General features: G+C 38.1%; 1 protein-coding gene across 16 annotated transcripts in view; it reads right to left on the bottom strand.

Moving 5' to 3' along the window:
- PEAK1 (pseudopodium enriched atypical kinase 1) overlaps window positions 1-23,051 on the bottom strand; it is a 339,625-nt gene that overhangs the window by 210,485 nt on the left and 106,089 nt on the right. Inside the window, exon 3 of one of the 16 annotated variants that reach the window (XM_027570659.2) lies at window positions 12,387-12,466. The exons of the other annotated variants lie outside the window; for them this stretch is intronic. The gene's annotated coding sequence lies outside the window, so the exon portion shown is untranslated. The remainder of the gene's footprint in view (window positions 1-12,386; window positions 12,467-23,051) is intronic. 16 annotated transcript variants of the gene reach the window in all.

The raw sequence follows: 23,051 nt of genomic DNA, 5'->3' as shown, positions 1-23,051 counted from the left end.
TCCACCCCAAAACTGCTAGAATTCATACAGGAATTCAGTCAGGTAGCAGGATATAAAATCAATGCACAGAAATCAGTGGCATTCCTATACACCAACAACAAGACAGAAGAGAGACAAATCAAGGAGTCGATCCCATTTACAATTGCACCCAAAACCATAAGATACCTAGGAATAAATTTAACCAAAGAGGCAAAGGATCTGTACTCAGAAAACTATAAAATACTCAGGAAAGAAATTGAAGAAGACACAAAGAAATGGAAAAACGTTCCATGCTCATGGATTGGAAGAACAAACATTGTGAAGATGTCAGTGCCACCTAGAGCAATCTACACATTCAGTGCAATCCCCATCAAAATACCATCCACCTTTTCCAAAGAAATGGAACAAATAATCCTAAAATTTGTATGGAACCATTAGAGACCCCGAATAGCCAGAGGAACGTTGAAAAAGAAAAGCAAAGCTGGCGGCATCACAATTCCGGACTTCCAACTCTATTACAAAGCTGTCATCATCAAGACACTATGGTACTGGCACAAAAACAGACCCATAGATCAATGGAACAGAATCGAGAGCCCAGAAATGGACCCTCAACTCCATGGTCAACTCATCTTTGACAAAGCAGGAAACAATGTCCAATGGAAAAAAGACAGTCTCTTCAACAAATGGTGTTGGGAAAATTGGACAGCCACATGCAGAAGAATGAAACTGGACCATTTCCTTACACCACACACAAAAATAAACTCAAAATGGATGAAAGACCTAAATGTGAGTCCATCAAAATCCTAGAGGAGAACACAAGCAGCAACCTCTTCAACCTCAGGCACAGCAACTTCTTCCTAGAAACATCGCCAAAGGCAAGGGAAGCCAGGGCAAAAATGAACTATTGGGATGTCATCAAGATAAAAAGCTTTTGCACAGCAAAAGAAACAGTCCACAAAACCAAAAGACAACCGACAGAATGGGAGAAAATATTTGCAAATGACAGATCAGATAAAGGGCTAGTATCCAAAATCTATAAAGAACTTATCAAACTCAACACCCAAAGAACAAATAATCCAATCAAGAAATGGGCACAAGACATGAACAGACATTTCTCCAAAGAAGACATCCAAATGGCCAACAGACACATGAAAAAGTGCTCAACATCGCTCGGCATCAGGGAAATCCAAATCAAAACCTTAATGAGACACCACCTCACACCCGTCAGAATGGCTAAAATTAACAAGTCAGGAAATGACAGACGTTGGCGGGGATGCGGAGAAAGGGGAACCCTCCTACACTGTTGGTGGGAATGCAAGCTGGTGCAACTACTCTGGAAAACAGTATGAAGGTTCCTCAAACAGTGGAAAATAGAGCTACCAAACAATCCAGCAATTGCACTACTGGGTATTTATCCCAAAGATACAAATGTAGGGATCTGAAGGGGTACGTGCACCCCGATGTTTATAGCAACAATGTTCACAATAGCCAAACTGTGGAAAGAACCAAGATATCCATCAACAGATGAATGGATAAAGAAGATGTGGTATACACACACACACACACACACACACACACAATGGAATATTATGCAGCCATCAAAAGGAATGTGATCTTGCCATTTGCAACGACGTGGATGGAACCGGAGGATGTTATGCTGAGTGAAATAAGTCAATCAGAGAAAGACATTTATTCTATCACCTCACTGATATTAGGAATTCTTAATCTCAGGAAACAAACTGAGTGTTGTTGGAGTGGTGGGGGGTGGGAGGGATTGGGTGGCTGGGTGATAGACATTGGGGAGGGTATGTGCTATGGTGAGCACTGTGAATTGTACAAGACTGATGAATCACGGATCTGTATTTCTGAAACAAATAATGCAATATATGTTTAAAAAAAAAAAGAAGAAGAAGATAGCAGGAGGGGAATAATGAAGGGGAGTAAGTCGGAGGGGGAGACGATGGACTCTGAAAAACAAACTGAGGGTTCTAGAGGGGAGGGGGGTGGGGGGATGGGTTAGCCTGGTGATGGGTATTAAAGAGGGCACATTCTGCGTGGAGTACTGGGTGTTACGCACAAACAATGAATCATGGAACACTACATCAAAAACTAATGATGTAATGTATGGTGATTAACATAATAAAAAATTATTAAAAAAATACAAAAAATAAAACCAAGGACAATGTTATACCTTTTTTTGTATGCAGCTATTTACATGTAGGGCAATCTGTATTTAAATAGGGATAAATTGAAGGCGGAGCAAGATGGCGGAGGAGTAGGAGACCTAGATTTCGTCTGGTCTCAGGAATTCAGCTGAATAGGGATCAAACCATTCTGAACACCTACGAACTCAACAGGAGATCGAAGAGGAGAGTAGCAACAACTCTCTGAACAGAGAAGCGACCACTTACTGGAAGGTAGGACGTGCGGAGAAGTGAACCCGAGGCGATATTCGGGAGGATAGACGGCGGGGGAGGGGCCTCCGCCGGCCGCTTCTGGCAAGTGATAGAGCCCCGAAGCACAAAATCGGACCTTTTAGAAGTTGGCTCGGCGGAGGGACGTCGCTGCAGTGGCTAAGCGGGGGGTGGAATCCTCCCAGGACAGTGTGGTCTCAGGACCCTTGGGGTCACAGAGAGACCAGGGGTGCCTGAGTGCGCCAGAGCTCCCAGGTATCAGAGCAGGGAAACCGGCTGCAGAGACGGAGCAGAGTCGCGGGCTCTCAGCTCGGGGTTGCCATAAACTGTGATCTGAGGCCCAGTCGGAGCACGACTCCCCCAGCAGGGACCCAACAAGCAGCAGATCCGGGGAGACTCCCCTTCCTTCCCGGGGAGGAGCGGTGCGGGAACGCACTGCAGGGATCTGCTGGGTTTGGAGACTCCGTGCGGGGTCGGGTGCCAGAGATAGCAACGCTCGGTCACAGGCCGGGTGAGCACGGAGTGCGGCCGGAGACCGGGGACACGGAAGTGACTGCTTTTCTCAGGGGGCACACTGAGGAGCGGGGCCCCGAGTTCTCAGCTCCTCCGAGTGGAGATTGGGAGGCCACCATTTCTGCCCTGGTCCTCCAAAGCTGTACCGAGAGCTTGCAGGGAACAAAAGCTCCTGAGAGCAAACCGGAGCAGCTACCTTAGACTGGACCGACAAGGGCGGGGCAATTCCACCTCCGGCAAAGACATTTGGAAACCACAGCAACAGGCCGCTCCCCCAGAAGATCAGCACAAACAGCCAGCAAGCCAAGACCAAGTTGATCGATCAAGGAGAATAGGAGAACTCCAGCGCTAGGGGAATACTGCACATAGATTCATGGCTTCTTTTTTTTTTTTTTTTACCATGATTCATTATTTCATCAAAGTTAATTTTTGTTGACTGTTTTTTTTTACTTCTCTTTTTCCCTTTTTCAACCAACAACCTATAAATCCCTTTTTTCAAAAAAAAAAACATTTTTTATTTTTCATTTTTAGAGTCATATTTTATCCCTTCATAGTAGTTACCCTTATTTTTGGCATATATATATATAAGTTGTTCTCTCTTTAAAATTTTGAGGTACAGTTTCTTCTAACAGATCAAAATATACCCTAAATCACTAGTGTATGGTTCTGTTCTAGTCTCCTGCCTGATCACATTCTCTCCCTTTTTCCTTTTTTTTTTTCTTAAATCTTCTTTCTTTTTTCAAACAACTTATCTTACCAAGTCCTTTTTTAAAATCTTTTATAATTTTCATCTTTACAGTCATCTTCCATCCCTTCATTGTATCAACCCTTATTTTGTACATATTTGTCTTTCTTCCTTTAAAATTTTAGGAGGCACTTTTTTCTAACAGACCAAAATACGCCCAAAATCTAGTGTGTGGCACTGATCTATGCACTAGCCTGATCATATTTGATCATATTCTGCCTTTTTTGTATTGTTTTGTTTTTGTTTTTATCTTTTTTTTTCCTTTTTTTTCCTTTTTCTCTTTCTTTTTTCTTTCTTTCCCTTTCTTTTCCCCTGGTTTCAGGTCTTTTCTGATTTCTATACAGTATATTTGCTGGGGACGTTGTAAACCTGTTAGCATTTTGTTCTCTCATTCATCTATGCTCCTCTGGACAAAATGACAAGACGAAAGAAATCACCTCAGCAAAAAGAACAAGAGGTAGTACCGTCAGCCAGGGACCTACTCAATACGGACATTAGTACGATGTCGGACCTAGAGTTCAGAATCATGACTTTAAAGATACTAGCTGGGCTTGAAAAAAGCGTGGAAGTTATTAGAGAAACCCTTTCTGGAGAAATAAAAGAACTAAAATCTAACCAAGTCGAAATCAAAAAAGCTATTGATGAGGTGCAATCAAAAATGGGGGCACTAAATGCTAGGATAAATGAGGCAGAAGAGAGAATCAGCGATATAGAAGACCAAATGATGGAAAATAAAGAGTCTGAGAAAAAGAGAGAGAAACAACTACAGGATCACGAGGGCAGAATTCGAGAGGTAAGTGATACGATAAGACGAAACAACATTAGAATAATTGGGATCCCAGAAGAAGAAGAGAGAGAGAGAGGGGCAGAAGGTATATTGGAGCAAATTATAGCAGAGAACTTCCCTAATGTGAGGAAGGAAACAGGCATTAAAATCCAGGAGGCACAGAGAACCCCTCTCAAAATCAATAATAATAGGTCAACACCCCGACATCTAATAGTACAACTTACGAGTCTCAGAGACAAAGAAAAAAATCCTCAAAGCAGCTCGGGAGAAGAGATATGTAACCTACAATGGTAGAAACATTAGATTGGCAACAGACCTACCCACAGAGACCTGGCAGGCCAGAAAGGACTGGCAAGATATCTTCAGAGCACTAAACGAGAAAAATATGCAGCCAAGAATATTATATCCAGCTAGGCTATCATTGAAAATAGAAGGAGAGATAAAAAGCTTCCAGAACAAACAAAAACTAAAGGAATTTGCAAACACGAAACCAGCCCTCCAAGAAATATTGAGAGGGGTCCTCTAAGCAAAGAGAGAACCTAAAAGCAGCAAAGAGCAGAAACGAACACAGACAACAGACAGTGAACAGTCACCTTACAGGTAATACAATGGCACTAAATTCATACCTTTCAATAGTTACCCTGAATGTAAATGGGCTAAATGCCCCAATCAAAAGACACAGGCTATCAGATTGGATTAAAAAACAAGACCCATCCATATGCTGTCTGCAAGAGACTCATTTTAGACCCAAAGACACCCCCAGATTGAAAGTGAGGGGGTGGAAAACCATTTACCATGCTCATGGACACCAAAAGAAAGCTGGGGTGGCAATCCTTATATCAGACAAACTAGATTTTAAAACAAAGACTGTAATAAGAGATGAGGAAGGACACTATATCCTACTCAAAGGGTCTATCCAACAAGAAGATCTAACAATTGTAAATATCTATGCCCCGAACATGGGAGCAGCCAATTATATAAGGCAATTAATAACAAAAGCAAAGAAACACATTGACAACAATACAATAATAGTGGGGGACTTTAACACCCCCCTGACTGAAATGGACAGATCATCTAAGCAAAAGATCAACAAGGAAATAAAGACTTTAAATGACACACTGGACCAAATGGACTTCACAGACATATTCAGAACATTCCATCCCAAAGCAACGGAATACACATTCTTCTCTAGTGCCCATGGAACATTCTCCAGAATTGATCACATCCTAGGTCACAAATCAGGTCTCAATCTGTACCAAAAGATTGGGATCATTCCCTGCATATTTTCAGACCACAATGCTTTGAAACTAGAACTCAACCACAAGAGGAAAGTCAGAAAGAACTCCAATACATGGAGGCTAAAGAGCATCCTACTAAAGAATGAATGGGTCAACCAAGAAATTAAAGAAGAATTAAAAACATTCATGGAAACCAATGAAAATGAAAACACAACTGTTCAAAATCTTTATACAGCAAAGGCAGTCCTGAGAGGAAAGTATATAGCAATACAAGCCTTTCTCAAGAAACAAGAAAGGTCTCAAATACACAACCTAACCCTACACCTAAAGGAGCTGGAGAAAGAACAGCAAATAAAGCCTAAACCCAGCAGGAGAAGAGAAATCATAAAGATCAGAGCAGAAATCAATGAACTAGAAACCAAAAGAACAGTAGAACTGATCAACGAAACTAGGAGCTGGTTCTTTGAAAGAATTAACAAGATTGATAAACCCCTGGCCAGATTGATCAAAAAGAAAAGAGAAATGACCCAAATCAACAAAATCATGAATGACAGAGGAGAGATCACAACCAACACCAAAGACATACAAACAATTATAAGAACATATTATGAGCAACTCTATGCCAGCAAATTAGATAACCTGGAAGAAATGGGTGCATTCCTAGAGATGTATCAACTACCAAAACTGAACCAGGAAGAAATAGAAAACCTGAACAGACCTACAACCACTAAGGAAATCAAAAATCTCCCAAGAAACAAAACCCAGGGCCAGATGGCTTCCCAGGGGAATTCTATCAGACATTTCAAGAAGAATTAATACCTATTCTCCTGAAACTGTTCCAAAAAATAGAAATGGAAGGGAAACTTCCAAACTCATTTCATGAGGCCAGCATTACCTTGATCCCAAAACCAGACAAAGACCCCATCAAAAAAGAGAATTACAGACCAATATCCTTGATGAACATGGATGCAAAAATTCTCACCAAAATACTAGCCAATAGGATCCAACAGTACATTAAAAGGATTATTCACCACGACCAAGTGGGATTTACTCCTGGGCTGCAAGGCTGGTTCAACATCCGCAAATCAATCAACGTGATACAATACATTAACAAAAGAAAGAGCAAGAATCCTATGATCCTCTCAATAGATGCAGAAAAAGCATTTGACAAAGTACAACATCCTTTCTTGATCAAAACTCTTCAGAGTATAGGGATAGAGGGTACATACCTCAATATCATAAAAGCCATCTACAAAAAACCTACAGCGAATATCATTCTCAATGGGGAAAGGCTGAGAGCTTTTCCCCTAAGGTCAGGAACGCGGCAGGGATGTCCACTCTCACCACTGCTATTCAACATAGTATTAGAAGTCCTAGCCACAGCAATCAGACAACAAAAAGAAATCAAAGGCATCCAAATCGGCAAAGAGGAAGTCAAACTCTCACTCTTTGCAGATGATATGATACTGTATGTGGAAAACCCAAAAGACTCCACCCCAAAACTGCTAGAACTCATACAGGAATTCAGTAAAGTAGCAGGATATAAAATCAATGCACAGAAATCAGTGGCATTCCTATACACCAACAACAAGACAGAAGAGAGACAAATCAAGGAGTCGATCCCATTTACAATTGCACCCAAAACCATTAGATACCTAGGAATAAATCTAACCAAAGAGGCAAAGGATCTGTACTCAGAAAACTATAAAATACTCAGGAAAGAAATTGAAGAAGACACAAAGAAATGGAAAAACGTTCCATGCTCATGGATTGGGAGAAGCAACATTGTGAAGATGTCAATGCTACCTAGAGCAATCTACACATTCAATGCAATCCCCATCAAAATACCATCCACTTTTTTCAAAGAAATGGAACAAATAATCCTAAAATTTGTATGGAACCAGAAGAGACCCAGAATAGCCAGAGGAATACTGAAAAAGAAAAGCAAAGCTGGCGGCATCACAATTCCGGACTTCCAGCTCTATTACAAAGCTGTCATCATCAAGACAGTATGGTACTGGCACAAAAACAGACACATAGATCAATGGAACAGAATCGAGAGCCCAGAAATGGACCCTCAACTCTATGGTCAACTTATCTTTGACAAAGCAGGAAAGAATGTCCAATGGCAAAAAGACAGTCTCTTCAACAAATGGTGTTGGGAAAATTGGACAGCCACATGCAGAAGAATGAAACTGGACCATTTCCTTACACCACACACAAAAATAGACTCCAAATGGTTGAAAGACCTAAACGTGAGACAGGAGTCCATCCAAATCCTAAAGGAGAACACAGGTAGCAACCTTTTCGACCTTAGCCGCAGCAACTTCTCCCTAGAAACATTGCCAAAGGCACGGGAAGCCAGGGCAAAAATGAACTATTGGGATTTCATCAAGATAAAAAGCTTTTGCACAGCAAAAGAAACAGTCCACAAAACCAAAAGACAACCGACAGAATGGGAGAAAATATTTGCAAATGACATATCAGATAAAGGGCTAGTATCCAAAATCTATAAAGAACTTATCAAACTCAACACCCAAAGAACAAATAATCCAATCAAGAAATGGGCACAAGACATGAACAGACATTTCTCCAAAGAAGACATCCAAATGGCCAACAGGCACATGAAAAAGTGCTCAACATCGCTAGGCATCAGAGAAATCCAAATCAAAACCTCAATGAGATACCACCTCACGCCCGTCAGAATGGCTAAAATTAACAAGTCAGGGAACGACAGATGTTGGCGGGGATGTGGAGAAAGGGGAACCCTCCTACACTGTTGGTGGGAATGCAAGCTGGTGCAACCCCTCTGGAAAACAGTATGGAGGTTCCTCAAACAGTTGAAATTAGAGCTACCATTCGATCCAGCAATTGCACTACTGGGTATTTACCACAAAGATACAAATGTAGGGACCCGTAGGGGTACGTGTACCCCAATGTTTATAGCAGCAATGTCCACCATAGCCAAACTGTGGAAAGAGCCAAGATGCCCATCGACAGATGAATGGATAAAAAAGTTGTGGTATATATACACAATGGAATATTATGCAGCCATCAAAAGGAATGAGATCTTGCCATTTGCAACGACGTGGATGGAACTGGAGGGTGTTATGCTGAGTGAAATAAGTCAATCAGAGAAAGACATGTATCACATGACCTCACTGATATGAGGAATTCTTAATCTCAGGAAAGAAACTGAGTGTTACTGGAGTGGTTGGGGGTGGGAGGGATGGGGTGGCTGGGTGATAGACATTGTGGAGGGTATGTGCTACGGTGAGCGCTGTGAATTGTGCAAGACTGTTGAATCACAGTTCTGTACTTCTGAAACAAATAACGCAACATATTTTAAGAAAAAAGAAAAAGAAGAAGATAACAGGAGAGGAAGAAAAGGGGAGTATGTCAGAGGGGGAGACGAACCAGGAGAGATGATGGACTCTGAAAAACAAACTGAGGGTTCTAGAGGGGAGGGGGGTAGGGGGTTGGGTTAGCCTGGTGATGGGTATTGAGGAGGGCACGTTCTGCATGGAGCACTGGGTGTTATGAACAAACAATGAATCATGGAACACTGCACCAAAAACTAATGATGTAATATATGGTGATTAACATAACAATAAAAAATTTTAAAAAATAAATAAATAAATAAATAGGGATAAATTACTTGAAAAGAAATGAATCCTAGATAGTTTTGCCCTTCAAGTCAACTTAAAATGTCTTGAAACTTAAACTCTTTGTTTAAAAAAAAATAAATTTTGGGGTGCCTGGGTGGCTTAAGTCAGTTAGGCTTCCAGCTCTTGATTTTGGCTCAGATAGTGATCTCAGGGTTATGAGATCATGAGAAGCCTGTTTGAGATTCTCTCCCTCCCTCTCCCTCTGCCCCTCCCCATGCTCATACTCTCTCTCAAAAAATTTTTAAATTAAAAATTTTTTAAATAAAAAAAGTCTGTAGGCACATGAAATCTGAGGATAGAATGAAAAAAAAAGAAGAAATGGACTAGGTTTTTACCTCAAAAGTCCCAGTGATACTGCTTTTCAAACTACAAAATTTTGTAGTTTGTAATGTAATGCTTTGAAAATTACAATGGATAAGTATTTGTGGATATCATTATAACCAATAGCATTAACAAAATAAGTATACCCCAAATTTCAATTACAGACATACTTCAGAAATAATGTGGGCTTGGTTTCAGACCACTGCAATATCACAGTAAAGCGAGTCAAGTGACTCTTTTGGTTTCCCAGTGCATAAAAAAGTTATAGTTACGCTATACTACAGTCTATTAAGTGTGCAATAGTATGATGTCTAAAAATAAAAAATACTTTATGGCTAGAAAAGGCTAACTGTCATCTGAGGTTTCAACAAGTTATAATCACTGATCACAGATCACCATTAAGAAATATAATAAAGAAAGTTTGAAATTTTGCAAGAATAAACAGAATGTGACACGGAGACATGAAGTGAGCAAACGCTGTTAGAAAAATGGCGCTGTTGAAAAAAAGACTTACTTGATGCAGGGTTACCACAAACCTCCAATTTGTTTAAAAAAAAAAAAAGTAGTTACCTGAGAAGTGCAATAAAGCAAAGCACAATGTTAACAAGGTATGCCTGTACTCCTGGCCCTTATTTTTTTGTCTGTGTTAAGTTTCAGATAACTAATATTTGTAAGGAAAACAAATTGATTGAATTTATATTATTGAAGAAAAAAATGGTCCTTCAATTCAAATATTTTTAAAACCCTACAGTTGCTGATTTACTAATATTCAATGATTAAAGTTTACCCCCTTTTTCTCATCTATACCATTAAATAAAAACAAAATTTATGACAGATTATTAGATTTCCTCAGAAGTTTTGCACAACTTTTGCTTACCAATATCCTCATCACAAACTGGGGCAACTGCAGAATATTTAAGTAGGTCATCTAGCTGCAAATCATAAAGAATCCTAGCAGATAATTTACCAGAAGAGTACTTGCTGCCTCTTGTACTTTAATGATTGACCTCTTAGGTAAAGAAGTCTTTCCCATGGAAAGCAAAAACTTCTCTGCCATGTTCTTCTTTACATGGCACAATATCCTACCTCTAGGAAATTAGTACATGACGTGACTGTCACTTCCTATAACCAAGATATTTGTGCACCTGGATGAGCCCAAAGCAGAGAGATTTCAGATCTTAGAAGCTCAGATGTACCAATCTTCTTATAATATTAGCTTTCGGTGGAATTGGGGAAGATAGCTTGAATAAAAAGAAAATTGGTTGCAAAGGAGGAATTCTGCTATAAATAGGCAGAATTTTCTATTTTTCTGGCAGCCACAGGATCTAACAGTATTAAAAAAAAAATCTGTGAGCTGGGAAGGATTTCTCCTATGAAGTATACTAGGCAATACATCATGTCAATCACTCTCAGTTCGCCCCCAGCCACCGGCAGCACAGTGGATTTAGTAACAGTTTTTCAAATGGTAACAGATTTCAAAAGTCCCCAAAAGTGGGCAGTGATCACTACAGCTATGCAGTGCATGCTACATTTTTTAAATTATGGGAAAGAAAATGAAATTGATTTTGCTATTTAATGATTAGGTTTCCTCCTTGCTGTGTGATTTCAATTCAAGATTAACACGGTATCTTTCATTTACATCACATCCGAAATCTCTATTGAGAACAGGAATTGAATAATATAGGCAAGGCATTTACTTCTCGCTCAATGAGAAATTAATGCCAATATTTTCCAACCTTTTAAGATTATTCAACATTCATTTCACAGCAAACATTTATTGAAACTAATGTATTTCAGGGACTTTAATCAATTCTTCCATCATCCAAAGAATATAAGCACTGTATTTAAAATTGTTAAAGTACTTTTAAATTTTTAATTTTTTTTAAAGATTTTATTTATTTGACAGAAAGAGACACAGTGAGAAAGGGAACACAAGCAGGGAGAGCGGGACAGGGAGAAGCAGGCCTCCCACCAAGCAGAGAGCCCGATGTGGGGCTTGACCCCAGGACCCCGGGGCCATGACCTGAGCCAAAGGCAGATGCTTAACAACTGAGCCACCCAGGCGCCCCAAAATTTTTAAAGTACTCTTAATCACATGATTTTCAAGGAGGTAGTTGTTGTTTTTATTGTTATGTTTTAGCCTTTCAACTTTTAAATGAAGAAAACTCAGCCATTTTAAGAGTTTAACAACTATACCATAATTGTCAGAGATTCTAGCTACCTTCAGTTTTAAACTAGACTAACACAGACCCAAGATGTATTGTTCGTTTAGAAGTGATTACATATCTAACTAGCCACATAGGAGAGAACAGTCATCTTTAGCATTTTTTTTAAATAAAAAAACACAGTTATTTCAGGTCAGTCACAACCATAAATCTGCCTTTCGAACATATTTATTATTAAGGAAAAAAGTACTACAGCTTCTGTTCTTTGGTATCTTTAATTCCAACTTTGAGAAGACCCAGTAACTGTTCCTTTTCACATTTCTTACATAAACACTGATTGCTGGGTGGAATACAATGGGTTAAATGGTCCTTTTAAAATTATCTTTTCTAAAACTCTTAATTCAAAAAAGCATAAGGAGACCATATGCCTTAAGATGTCAAGGACCACAGTTTAGGGTAGCAGAATGGTACAGCTGTAGTCTATAAATTCTATCTTAAAATTTCTCTCTTTTCCTCATCATTGGTAGTTTCTCCTCAGTCAATGTTTTTTCCATACCTCTACAATACTGTCCCTCCTATGTGCTTCTGTGATGTTAGCAGGGCCCGGAGCTAAACTTCAAACATTCCTGGCAGTACCTAGGCAGGACAAGATTGTACAAAGTGGTAATAGTTGGCCCTTCTATTCCCTTCTTTCCCTACCCAGCCCCCTGCCAGCAGGACCCAGCAGGGAGCTAAACTTCCACCCCCACCCTTGGCAAAGAGGCAAGCCAAGGAAAAGCACTAACTACCAAAATTCACTCAATATGAAGTTTCCAAGACTATAAGATTTTTTTTATTACAAAAAATTCTTTCCACAAACTCTTTCTCCTAGAATTAATACTTGATCTTAATAGTTCCCTTTAATGTACTCAATTTTCCTCAAGGTCTGGGGATCTTTAGTTGATCAGAGCTATTCTGAAGAAATTCTTCCTCTCATCCCCATATTGGCTTTTATTTTAAACTTTTAAAGATAATTTAAAAAAATAACTTCAAACTTACAGAAAAGTTCAAGAATAATATAAAGAATCTTTTTTCCGAACCATTTCAGGGTAAATTGCTGATACTGTGTCTGATCATCCCTGAAAACTTAGGTTTGTAATTCCTTTAATAAGGACATTTTCCCAAATAACCATGATATAATCATCAAAATCAACAAATCAACAATTATATCCTGTAATCTCTATGCCCTATTCAAGTTTCATCTATCATCCCACTAATGTCTTTTGTAGCAAAAGGTCCAGATTTAGTATCATGGGTTGCATTTAATTGTCACGTTTCTATAGTCTCTAACTCTGGAACAATTGGTTCTTGAGTTTTTTCCTTGACTTTCATCATCTTTTACATTTTGAAAATTATAGGCCAGGTATCTTCTAGAAAGTCTCTCAATTTGGAAATCTCTGATGTTTCCTCAATTCGATTTGTTATAGATTTTGGTAGAAGAATCATAGAAATGATCTCCTGGTCCTCATACTGCCTCCTATCAGGTAGTGCATGATTTTATTTTGTTCCATTACTATTAACATTAGCTGTCATCACCTGAGTGGCGTTAGTATCTGCCAGGTTTCCCACTGTGAAGTTCCTCTTTCTTCCTTAGTAATTAATAGATTTTTGTGAGGAGATGCTTTGAGACTACACGAACAGCCCATTCCTCATTAAACTTTCACCCATTAGTTTTGGCATCTACCAATATTTCATGGAAAATTGATTATACCACACTGGTTCCCAAATTGTCATTTTCCTAATTCTGTTCTTCCTTTTCTTCTCTCCATTAATTTATTACGTCACTACAGACTCATGAATGGTCTATTTTATTCAGTGGGCTATAATTTGATAAAATGAGTATTATATGATCTCAAACTTTTCAAAAACTAGCCAGTGAGTACTCCCCTTCAAGATCGCTTCTGTATCCTTTAGATATAACCCCTCTTTGAGCAATTCCTTACATTTTGGTACAGGAAGATGTGTTCAGCACATCTTGTCCTATTCTTTCTCTGCCCCAGCCCTAGAATCAGCCATTTCTCCAAGGAGTCCTAGCACAGACACCTACCTTCCTGGGCCCCATCCTGTGACTTCTGGACTGATTATTCAGGAAGGAAAGAAAGCACTAAGAAAGCCAAAGTGCTACTTTGTTTAGAAGGTGTGACTTGCCCTGATTTCCTCTGTAACTGAATTGGTCTGTTTCCCCAATAGCTTATCTGCTTGAATGGCAAGGCTGACTACACACAGTTTAAGGAACTGAGACCTGTAAAATAGGCAAACTTCTCCCAGCACATAGCTGCAAAAGTAAGGAAATCCTTGCTCTGAAGGTGGAATATTCTGGGTTCATTTTATTCCCAGAAAAGGTACCTTTTCCTTTTCTTTCTTTTTTTACTACATCTTTTATTTTGTAACAGTTTTAGATGTGTAGACAAACTATGAATATAGTTTGAAGAGTTCCCGTGTGTCCCACACCCAGTTTTCCTTATTAACATCTTATATTAGTATGATACATTTGTCACAATTTTTCTCTTCCCTCCTGTCATCATTTGTTACAATTAGTGAACCAATACAAATACATTATTATTAACTAAAGTTAATAGTTTATTCAGATATCCTCTAGTTTTCCTCCAATGTTCAATATGTTTGAGGATCCCATCCAGAATATCATATTACATTTAGTAATTATGTATCGTTAAGCTACTCTTGGTTGTGACAGTTTCTTAGAACTTTCTTTTCTTTGATGACCATTAATTTCCTGTGGCTGCTGTAACAAATTAAACAAACTTAATGCCTTAAAATACAAAAACCCAGAAATTTACCACATGATCCAGTAATACCACTACTGGGTATTTATCCAAAGAAAATGAAAATACTAATTCGAAAATTTATCTGCATACCTATATTTAATGCAGCATTATTTACAATAGCCAAATATGGAAGCAACCCAAGTGTCCATCCATAGATGAATGGATAAAGAGGATGTGATATATATGTACAATGGAATATTTCCTCAGCCATTAAAAAGAATGAGATCTTGCCATCTGCAACAACATGGACAGAGCTAGAGCATATAATGCTAAGTGAAATAAGTCAGAGAAAGACAAATACCATACGATGTCACCTGTGGAATTTAAGAGACAAAACAAATGAACAAAGGAAAAGAGAGACAAACCAAAAGAGAAAATCTTAACTATAGAGAACAAACTGATGGTGACCAAGAGCGGTGGGGTGGGGTGGGGGAACGGGGGAAGGATGGGTGCAACAGGCGAGGGGAATGAAGAGTACATACTTACTGCCATGAGCATGGAGTAATGTAAAAAACTGAATCACTACAATGTACACCTGAAACTAATGTAACACTGTACTTTACAGGAATTAGGAAAGAAACCAGAAATTCATTCTCTTTCAGTTTTAGGAGTCATAACCCTAAAATCAAGATCTCCGAAGGGCCACACTCTCAGAAAGCTCTCCGGGAGAGCCATTCCTTGTCTCTTCCAGCTTCTGACGGCCACAGGCATCCCCGGGCTTATGGCACGTCCCTCCGATTTCTGCCTCCGTCTTCTCTGTGTCTGTGCTTCTGTTTCACGAGGAACATGTCACTGGATTCAGAGTGTACCAGGATAATCAAGGATGATTCGTAAGATTCTTAATCTAAATATATCTGCAACGACTCTTTTTCCAAATAAGGTCAAATTCACAGGTTCTGGAGGTGTTAGCACTAGGGCATATTTGGACGGGGAGGGGGCGGGGGGGAGAATATCACCATTCAACCTACTACAATGATCTTGACAGTTTTAAGGATTACTGGTTAGATATTTTATAGAAGTGTGATTTGATTCCTCATGATTAGACTGGGATAATGTGTTTGAGGGAGGAGAAGGACAGGTAATGTATCGGTTTTATCCTATCAAATCAAGGGTACAAACTTGATAACCTGGCATGAGGCAGAGTTTGTCAGGTTTCTCCATGATATTGTACTCTCTGAAAAAAAGTCACTATCAAGAGTTCAACTTAAGAGGTGGAGAGTTATACTTCCTTGAGGGTGGAGTATCTAAATAAATTATTTGACATTTTTCTGCACCAGAGATTTGCCTATTCTCCCTTGGAATCAACATTAATCATTTGTTTATATCAGTGAAGACAAATGGATATTTCTTTATACTTTGGGTTTTAACGCAATACTACTTTATTTATTCTGTTCCTCAAAGTGTTCCAGGTTTGGACGTTGGGAGATCTTTCAGTTGGCCCTTCTGTCCCTTTGGTGCACTCCTGTTAGTGTGCGCGTGCACGCGCGCGCATGCGTGCGCGCACGCGCGTGTGTATGTGTGTGCAGATACATCTTTTAAACTACTTTCTTAGTTTTTGGCACTACAAGATGATCCGTGCTCACCTTGAATATTTCCTGCCCCAGCACAAGAATCAGTCACTTCTCTAAGAAGCTCTCATTTCTCTCATTGGATAATGGTATTAGAAACCAAGCAAGATCTGGGCATGAGGTGTGGTCATTGTTACTGGGATTTCATTGCTTCTAGGCCCTCTCAGCTGACAGAGCCATATAACTGTGTTTACTAACCTGTGCATATACACACATATCTATGAACATTTCTATATGTAATTATCCATATCTGTATTAAGCTAAACATGAGTTCATACTAATTAATGTCTGTCTCCAACTCTAATCCAATAGCACATGGATCATACCAGCTTCTTCTCCTTGCTTACCTATAACCCCACTACAATAGTAGAAAAATGTACAGTAGTTTCAAAATTGTTAACCCTTACCCTGAAACCCCCTGTATGAGAGTATAGTGTTTACATATATGGTTCCTTTTCCCTTTTAGTCTTACAGATTCCACTCATTTCCAAAATTACTTAGATCAGCACTTTACTCCTCCACCCCTTTCAGCAACATTGTTTCATATATTCGTAATACTTTTACATTCTTTTGTCACATTTTACACTCCATCCTAGGATCCCTGATCATCTAAATGAAGTTTTAAAAATTTATATATATTAGTATCCACTCTTTCTGCTATAAAGTTCTTTAGGTTTTAATAAATACTTATATTCACCGTTACAGTATTAGTATTATACAAAATACCCTAAAAAAGGGACACCTGGATGGCTCAGTCGGTTAAGCGTCTGCCTTCGGCTCAGGTCATGATCCCAGGGTTTTGGGATCAAGCCCCGCATCGGGCTCTCTGTTCAGCAGGGAGCCTGCTTCTCCCTCTCCCTGCGCCTGCCGCTCTGCCTACTTCTCCTCTCTCTCTCTCAAATAAATAAATAATCTTTAAAAAAAACATCCTAAAAAAACCCCTGTGCTTCACCTAATCAACCTTCCCCCCAACTTGTTGCTCCCCTCAGCTCTTGGCAATATTGATCTTTTCACTGACTCTTATTTTTGCCTTTTCCAGAATGTCATATAATGGGATTTGTACAGAATGTAGCATTTTCAGACTGGCTTCTTTAACTCAACAGTATGCATTTAAGATTCATCTATGTCTTTTCACAGTTTGATAGCTCTTTTCTTTTTATCACCAAATAATATTCCATTTATGGATGTACCAAAGTTTATTCATTCACCTACTGAACTTGGCTGCTTCTGGTTTGGGGTTGGATTATGAACAAAGCTACTATAAATGTGTGCAGGTTTGGTAGATACGAGTTTTCAAATTAGTTGTGTAAATACTTAGGAGTGTGTTTGCGGATTCATATGGTGAGACTACATTTAGTTTTATAAGAAACATCAAACTGTTTTCCAAAGTAGCTATACCATTCTGCATTCTCACCAGCAAAGAATGAAAATTACTATTGCTCCACATCCTTGCCAGAATTTGCTTTTGTTGGTGCTTTAAATGTTAGCCATTCTGACAGGTATGTAATAGTATCTCATTATTGTTTTAATTTGCAATTCCCTCATAACCTATGATGTTGAACATTTTTATATACTTATTTGCCACCTATTCATCTTCTTCGATGAAATGTCTCTTCAAATCTTTTGTTCATTTTTTTAATAGAGTTGATTTGTTTACCATTGAGTTTTAAGAGTTTTCTACATATTTTGGATACAAATCCTTTATCAGATGTGTTTTGCAAATATTTTCTCCCCATCTGTGGCTTGTCTTTTCAGTCTCTTAAGAGTGTCTTGCATTGCGCAGAAGTTTTCAATTTTAATTAAGCCCAACTTATCCATTTCTTTTCTTGCCTGGATCACATTACTAGTATTTTATTTTATTTATTTATTTTTATTTTTTAATTTTAAAGGGGGAGGGGCCAAGGGAGAGGAAGAGAGAGAATCTTAAGCAGGTTCCACACCCAGCCTCATGCAGGGCTCAATCTCACAATCCTAAAATCATGACCTGGGCCAAAATCAAGAGTTGGACACTTAACTGACTGAGACACCTAGGCATCCCATTACTAATGTATTTTAAAACTCATTGCCAAACCCAAGAGTCATATCAACTTTCTCCTATGGCTTCTTCAATAAGTGCTACAGTTTTGCATTTTAAAATTTGGTATATGATTGATTTTGTGTTATACACAAAATTAATACATATGTTCCAGCACCATTTATTGAAAAGACTATCCTTTGTCCATTGAATTGTCTTTGCTCTTTTGTCAAAGATCCGTTGACTAGATTTGTGTGGATTTATTTTGGACTCTCTATTCTGTCCTGTTAATTAATGTGTAATTCTTTTGTCAATACCACTGTGTCTTGATTCCTGTAGCCTTAACATTGAGTCTTGAAATCAGGTAGTGTGAGTAGTCCAAATTTGTTCCTTTTCTTTGTTCATCTTCAGTATTGTGCTGGCCTTACTAGGTCTTTTGTTTTCCATATAAACTTAAGAATTAGTATGATGTTATCTACAAAATGGCTTACTGGGATCTGGATTGGGACTGGATTGAGTCTATAGACTAAAATGGAAAAATGGAAAAAACTGATATTTTAACAATATTGAGTATTCTAATCCACAGACACAGATTATCTCCCTGTTTATAGAGATCTTCGATTTTTTTAATCAGTGTTTTATAGTTTTCCACCTATAGATCTGTATACATTTTCTTAGATCTATACCTTAGCATTTCATTTTAAAGGATGCTTTTATTTATTTGAGAGACAGAGAGAACAGGCGGAGGAGGAGCAGACGGACAAGCAGACTCTCTGCTGAGCAGGGAGCCTGATGCAGGACTTGATCCCAGGACCCTGAGATCATGACCCGAGCCAAAAGGTAGACGCTTAACCGACTGAGCCACCCAGACGCCCCATGGAGGATGTTTTTTAAATGGGATTTTCTGAGACTAAAAAGTTTGAGAAAACTGTTATACAAATCACCTAACCTACTTGGACTTGGTGATTATTTGTACACATGTATAGTAGTTCCTGCACTTATCACTATAAAGGGTTATTATAATAATGAAATGACAATATATGGAAAAATTTATATGACAATTAGAAATCACTAAACAAGTATAAGGCAGGAGGGGAAGATTCATAAAAAATAGGTAGGAAAGGTAGTTAGAACCAGAATTTGTACTCAATTATATATTTAATGAAAACCCACTAAATGCCAAAGGTGTAGATAATTAATGTAGAGTTTTCTGGAAATTAATCTGATTGATAGATAGGGTTTAATTCAATGGAAAATGTGTAGAACTTAAAATAGTGCAATAGATGAGAGTCTACTGCAATAGATGAGAGAGAATTTTACAAGAAAGGGATTTAGAAATACTCGAACATCTTCATTTTTTATACGCTGTAGGTTGTTCTTACCAGGAAAGATTAGCATATATGGCAAATTGTAATGGCAGTTATCAGGTACATTTTTGTTTAGCCATTTTCTCTTTTTGAGCATTTGAAGAAAAGTGAAGGAAGAGTAACTAGTCAGTAAGAGTTTAAAGGAGTAAGTGATGTAATCAGTAAGACCTCAAACACTTCAAGTCTAAACCCTCCGTTGGACTTAACTATGGAAATTCTGAGGGTATCTTTTATCCTTTGCTCTTACATCATTTACATTGTTCTTCAGAAATAATTTGGCTTTTGGACACACTATCTCCTGGGTAAAGCAACTACTATCTCCTGGGTAAAGCAACTAGAAGAAGGCTGACAGCAGGCTCCAAATATTTTCTTATGCCATTCAGAATTGAAGTACATTTCTGGATCCAGAAAAAGAACAGTTATGGTCATTTAAAATCCCTGGAAATGGCTGTGTGATAGAATATGGCATTTACATTTTGAACTGCTTAATCATTCTTTTATAGACTAGTTGAAGGTTATTTTGTCTTTCTGGCATTTTCTTATGTCTAAGCTGCCTTCCTCTGTCATCCAGGGCTCAGTTTCAAGGTTGAAATACATTATGATAATCACAGTCAACCAAAGGCATCCCTATTCCAAACTCTCCATAACTTCACGCTTTCCCCATCAATTTCACTTCAGTTAAAAGGCCAGTTAAAAGAAGAATGTATGAATAAATCTGAGCTTACAAATTCTACTGCCACTCTTACCTCACACACTCAGGTTTTTTATTAAATTTGCCATTTTCACACTATATTATACATTAAAAAGATGGCATGTACATAAACATCTTCAGAAATTAAGTGACTCCACTTTAAAAAGCTGAACTTTCTGAAGTAAGGGTTCCCCATGCTTTACCTAAATAAATTATCATCTATATTCTACCTTGGATACTTCCATTACTTCACATTTCTTCAATCACTTCTCTTCCAAAGCCAATGAAGAAAAAACAATAAAGGGAAATATAAATTATTTTTTATTATTAAACTATCACTAACCTCATGCATTTTTCAACTAGAGCTTTAGCTTCAGGATAAAACCATGACTATAATCCAAGCCAAATCCCGGGTCTGAGGCTTATAAGTATCTGATATTAAGCACTTCACAGTTTATGTGGGTCTTGGCTTCTTTGTGTGCAAAACCCGGGAACTAGACACGATGATCAGCAAATTTTCTTAAACAAACATCAACTATCCAAACTTTTTAACTCCTACTGCTGACATTTTCACATAGAATGTAGGATCTTTTTGAAAACACTACTGGAATAAAAGATCTACAGAATCACAGTAGCTCACAAAGGAAATAACAGTATAAGCAAGTGCTAGATATAAACATTTGGGTTAATAAAATGTTATAATCCTAACAAAAGCCTTCCCTTAGATTCTGTATTGACCAGCTGTTTCGTGTGTGTGTGTGTGTGTGTGTGTGTGTGTGTGTGTGTGTCTTGGTTCCGATAACAATTTTTCTGTAAAACCTTCCCTGCTTCAGAAGTTCTTATGCTAACTATCTCTTCTAGGTTCTCGCGGCACATGATTTCCTTTATATCAAAGCATTTCAACCAGACTATGAACTCCTTCCTTATTTGTCCATGTAAACTGGATCATACAGACATCATTTGGATTGTTAGCTTTTATGTGCACTTCCTCATCTAAACAGAAGGGGGACAATTTGGAAGGGGTCTAGCCAACAGTCACAAAATACTACAAAAAAGAACCTTGTTCTCTTTGAGTTCTCCTTAAAATTCTGTGTATACAAGGCTGGAATAGTTATCAGTTTGTAAACTCTGGGGGGAGGGGGAGAAGATAAGGTCTTCGTATTTGGTTACAGCCCTCATAATGCTTAATAAGTATTAGGAATATACTAGCTGCTTAATAAATGGTGAATATGGAAGAAATAAAAGGTTAAAAATTTAAGAATTAACATAGCATAACTTAACTTTTCAGGTATACTAGTAGGTATTCAACAGAATGAATATGAAAAAAATTACTATTTAAATGTAAGCTTTCTGATAAGCAGTTTGAAGTTAATGGAGAAAGTAAAAGTGTAATCAGATACAACTGTGTGACAATCTCACTGAGTTTCTGTGTCCTCATTCTAAAACTAGAACCAACTTAGTGTGCAGGGCTGCTATAATGAATAAAGATCATGTATGTAAAGCATCTATTAGTCCATGCCCCACAGTAGGTGCTCAATAAATACACGGCAATATTATGTGACTTATTCCTCAATATAACTTCAGCCTTAACAGTGATAAAACCTTTCCCTCCTTGCTTCATTTCAACATATCCCTCATTTGTTATCTAAGTCCTTTCTGATGACACTTCAGTTAAAAATTTCAGGTATGTATGCTTTTCCCAACTATTAGCTTCATTACAAAATTCTATTAGGAAGAAAACCTTCCATACTTTAAGTGTAGAAAAAAATCAGTTTTGATATTGCATTGCTTTTCTGAAGTCCTAGAACAGTAATAATATTTATGACACCGAGCACTGAAGTTTACGAAGCAGTAAATAGCTTTTGAGGCTGATTAAGCACCTCTGTTTCACTTCACATATTCCAGTACCATAGGCATTACCCCTTAATTAAAAGCTTATTTATGTTACACAAGGACCTTTTTTGGTCCTACAACTTTCAACAAATATTAGAATGAGAAAGAAGGAAAAAAAGCTAAATTATTGGAGAAGATGCTATTAATACTAAACTGGTGCTCAAAGCTGTGTCAACAAGATGAGATCATGCACAAGTTTTACTATTTAAAAAACTTATCAAGGGGCACCTGATACTCAGTTGGTAGAGTACGAGACTCTTGACCTCAGGGTTGTAAGTTTGAGCCCCATGTTGGGTGTAGAGATTACTTAAAAATAAAATCTTAAAAAAAAAAATCAAAACCAAAAACCACCCAGAAAAAGCTGTCCTTTGGAAAGATATCAATTCCATTTGAAATGTTGGGAGTTCAGGAGTACAGGTAAAACCACAAACATCAGATAATAGGAGGATAATGCTCCTTTTCAATTTTACTTGGAAATAATTATAAAGTCATTTTATAATTTTCATGTGATATTAATAGTTCAGCACTTGAGTGGCAAAAGATCAGAAAGGCACAAGTTTCTGTGTCATTATCAAGATGAATGTGTCTTCTCAAATTTATATGGGTTTTATCCCAGAGTAAGATAAAGGAAAAGTTAAAAGAGAAAACCTTAGAAATCCCTGACAAATTATCTTAGGGCTTTGCAGTTCATAGGAAGTTCAGCTGCCACCACCACTTTTAACCCTCCTAGTTCAGGCAGAGAATGGTAAATCCATACTTTTGCACAGACAGGAGGAATGACATGTAAGGCTGCACGTTATAATTCATGGTAGAACGTGTGTTTTTCAGCCAGGGAGAAAAACACCTTTACAGCTCCAGAAAAA

The sequence above is a fragment of the Zalophus californianus genome, chromosome 6 (assembly GCF_009762305.2).
Source record: "Zalophus californianus isolate mZalCal1 chromosome 6, mZalCal1.pri.v2, whole genome shotgun sequence".
Lineage (NCBI taxonomy): Eukaryota > Metazoa > Chordata > Mammalia > Carnivora > Otariidae > Zalophus > Zalophus californianus.
Note: the sequence above shows the minus strand (reverse complement) of the source record. Positions and strands in the feature narration are given on the sequence as shown.